A 4,290-nucleotide genomic window follows, 5' to 3' on the forward strand; every position below is an offset into this window, starting at 1 on the left:
TGTTAATATAATGCTTAAATAGATAAGAATTGTATTAAAATCGTAAATTGGTTGAAAATTTACCCCATGAGCTCCGGTGGAAATTCACTCCAAGTCTCATATGGCGCATCATACAACCGGCCATGATGATTATCTTTGTAGTCCGATGAATAGGTATGAACCTGAACATATCAACTAAATTAAATAAACAATAGTAGCTATTATAATTCAGCATAAAATAAAGAAGTAATAAATAAATCTTACCTATTGCCCTCAGGCCTGATGATCATCATCCTCCGATGACTCTGAAGCATATGTAGAAGAGGGGGGCATCTGGCTCAGCGCTACTATCCCGTAGGTGAAGTCTAGAAATTCTATGAGACGAACTCCGTGGAGAGGGAGATGTGGTAGCTGATGAAGATGGTTACGATCCGTACCCCTGCAACGATCTAGATCCCGCTGCGATCCAGACCAATGTTGCGATCCGGCTGGCTAAAATCTAGATGGATATAATCTAGTTGGTGATGAAGAAAATGGAGTAGATGATGGGCGTATCACCACATGGCCTTGTTAATGATGACTCGATGGACCCATGTAACTATATGCATGATCATGTGGAGTAAGCGGGGTGTATCCCAGTGGCGGAGAATGGTAAGAATACTGTTGGCCGGGCGAAATGGTAGATAGTGTGATGAGTAGATGGATGTGGTGGAATAGATGTGTACCTAGAAGATTGTTGTCGGCCATCAGCAGCGGAGGGATGCAAGTGTGGAGTAGAAGGAAGCGAGGGTGTAGCACTATCATCATGATAAATAGGCCTCTTATCCTTCCTAGACCTACTTCGACCCCTACCGGTCATCTGCATAAATCAAAGAAAATGTTAGAATTGAGAATATAAATCTATATAAGTTAAGAGTGCTTGAAGAACTAACATGCTAGTTGTCTTCGAAGTATACTTCCTCGTCCAAATATTCTTCCTCTTCACTTATTTCATTTTCATTAGGTGATTCTTCATCCTCATTTTCTGTGATTGTTATTTCCTCCATATCAACTTCTTCTAATATGCGTTGAGGATGCTCCAAATCATTTTCTAATTGATCATCCACCATTTGGTTAACACTTGAGATATCGTTTTGGTAAGAAACTTCTAGCCTATTCTCAACTTCCACCATACCAACAGGCTTAGTTTTTATTACAACCAACAAATCAACCTTATCCCTCCGCAATGGATATGGAGCATAATATATTTGCCTAACTTTTTCTGCAATTATAAAAGGATCATAGAGATCATACTCCCTCTTTTCATATGAGTCAGCTTTCCTTCAACCATATCAGAACATTTTTGCAAGCCACTCACAAATCTGTCGTCTTTGTTCCAAAGTGAATGTGTAGCTGGCCTTGGGCTTGAACACCTTATCATTATTCACAAATTGCAAATGTAATTCAAGTCGCCTGCAATATTCTTGTACAGCCTAGCCTTCGGGTTATCTTTTGTCTTATTCTTATAATCCATCACTGTGTTGAACAAATTCTCAAAATAGTTCTTCTCAATATGCATGACATCAAGATTTTGTTGGAGAAGATTATCCTTCCAATATGGCAAATCCCAAAATATTCTCTGTTTTGTCTAGTTATGAGTAACACCATATCCAGAAAATCTAGAAGGTGGGCCCTCGGTAACATTAGTGAAATTCTGAATCTTCTCCCAAATTTCCTCACCGGACAAAATTGGAGGTAGAAAATCACGTTCAACTATATTATTTTTGAACGCGTTCTTTATCCTTCTAAACTCATGATCAATTGGCAAGAACTGACAATGCCAATCCAACCATGATTGCTTTTGGCCATGTCTTAAAGTGAATGCTTTACCATTTTCCATGTAGTAAGGACATGCTAACTTTCTAGTAGTTATCCACCTAGACAATATTCCATACGCAGGAAAATCATTAATGGTCCATATTTAGTTAGCACGCAAGTTGAAATTTTGCTTAGTTAATATGTCATATGTCTCAACTCCATCATACCACAGTTGTTTTAGCTCATCAATCAGAGGTTGCAAATATACATCAATCAAACTCTTTGGATTGCTGGGACCGGGAATAACACAATTTAAGAAAACATATGGACTAGTCATACACATTTTAGGCAGAAGATTATATGGCATGATAAAGACCGACCATCATGAATATGGTATTGCAGAAACAGAAAATGGCGTGAAACCATCAGTACACAAACCCAATCAAATATTCCTCGGTTCACTAGCATAATCTGAATACGTCCTATCAAAATGCTTTCAAGCTTCCCCATCTGAAGGATGACATATAACACCCGATGACCTTCTATTTTCATAGTGCCATCTCATATGAGGAGTGGAATTCATCGAAGCGTACAACCTCTTTAATCTAGGAATAAGAGGTAAGTAATGCATCGACTTCATAACAACCTTCTTCCCGTTGGAAACCCGCTTAAAACGATATTTTTCACAAAATTTATAACTTTCTAAATCTGTATCACCCATATATTACAACATGCAACCATTTTCAAAACAATCGATTCTCATAGACGAGAGCCTTAACTTAGAAACCAATCTTTTAGCCTTATAGAAATCTTCAGGTATGTTGAAAGTTGGGTTAACTAGTCCACTCATAAGGCCAATGAAAGAATCCATTCCCCCTTGAAAAATATTGGTATCTGATTTGATACTTAATAATCTAACCGCAACAGACAACTGAGAGTGCATACTCCCTTCACTCAGTGGACGACTAGCGGCCTCTAACTGTTCATAAAAATGTTTTGCCTCTTCGTTAGGAGGTTGTTCAACACTTTCATGGGTTTCAAAATCGAGGTGCATCCAAAAGCATCTACAACCATGTCATTGAAGCTAGGATGTTGAACTCTATTCTCCTTTGACCTACTAATTTCACCAACAACTACATTATGAAATACACCATTAGTACCATCAACCTCTCCATGACTATTCCGCACAAAATAATTATCCATAAATCCCTTTCTATAAAGATGAGTTGTAACATCCTACGAACCCAAAAAATTCAAACACTTGCATTTCGTACAAGGACACCTAATCTTCCCTCCAATCCGAAACGGTTAAAGTGACATTGCATGCCTAATAAATTCCTTAACCCCTTCTATAAATCCCTCCCTAAAAAAACGATGATTAGGATAATTCTTATTATACATCCAACTATAATATTCCATCTACATAAAGAACAAATACATTACATGCTATATTAATCATAATTCAAATTAATTTATAGAATTAAGTTACATAATAAACTTTAGTTAAGCAATTGAATTAGACTAATTTACTTACTATTAATCATAATTAATAAACCCTAAATCATACTTTAGTATGCCCTAAATCATAGTTTAATAAGCCCCAAATCATGAGCAATAAAATTGAAAATATAAAAATTAGCTAATTAAGTAAGTACCTTACATGATATCATAAACAAAATCATTTAGAGTAAACCTTAAATATTAAGAATTATAATCAATTGAAATAATTCCAAAATCTCAAATTGAGTGCATATTAATTTGAATACAATATTGTTCTAACCCTACCATTAAACATAGTTAGACTCGCTAGAATATTTAATTTGTTAAGTCATTCAATTAGACTAACTTGTTATTAATTATAATTAATAAACCATAAATCATAATTTAGTATGCCCTAAATCATAGTTTAATAAGCCCTAAATCATGAGCAATAAAATTGAAAAATAAATAATTAGCTTATTAAGCAAGTACCTTACATGATATCATAAACAAAATCAATTAGAGTAAGCCTTAAATTTAAAGAATTATAATCAATTAAAATAATCTCAAAATGCCAAATTGTAAACCCTAGTTTATACAATTGAAAGAATTTAAATAACTAAAATTAACAAGTATAGATAACTAACCTTCAAAGAGAGGAGAGGGGTATGATTTTGGAAGTGGCGCGACAGTGGGTGGCACGTCAATGGTGGCGCGACAGTTGTGATGACCCGATAGGTCATCTTATATTTTAGAACCGAATTCTGCATTTTTAGGTCTCAAAAACCTCATCTTAGCCTTCCACAATTTGTGTGCGCTGTCCGGGTGTTCTTCCAGAAGGCTTATATGTTAAAAACTAATAAAAATAAGAATTTTGCCTTAAAAATTAATTTGAATTGACTTCGGTCAACGTTTTACGTAAACGGACCTGGATCGGTATTTTAACGGTCTCGGTAGGTCCGTATCGTAATTTGGGACCTGGGCGTATGCCCAGAATCAAATTCTGAGGTCCCTATCTCGAGATATGGAATTTTG

This window comes from Nicotiana tomentosiformis, chromosome 2 (genome assembly GCF_000390325.3).
Source record: "Nicotiana tomentosiformis chromosome 2, ASM39032v3, whole genome shotgun sequence".
Lineage (NCBI taxonomy): Eukaryota > Viridiplantae > Streptophyta > Magnoliopsida > Solanales > Solanaceae > Nicotiana > Nicotiana tomentosiformis.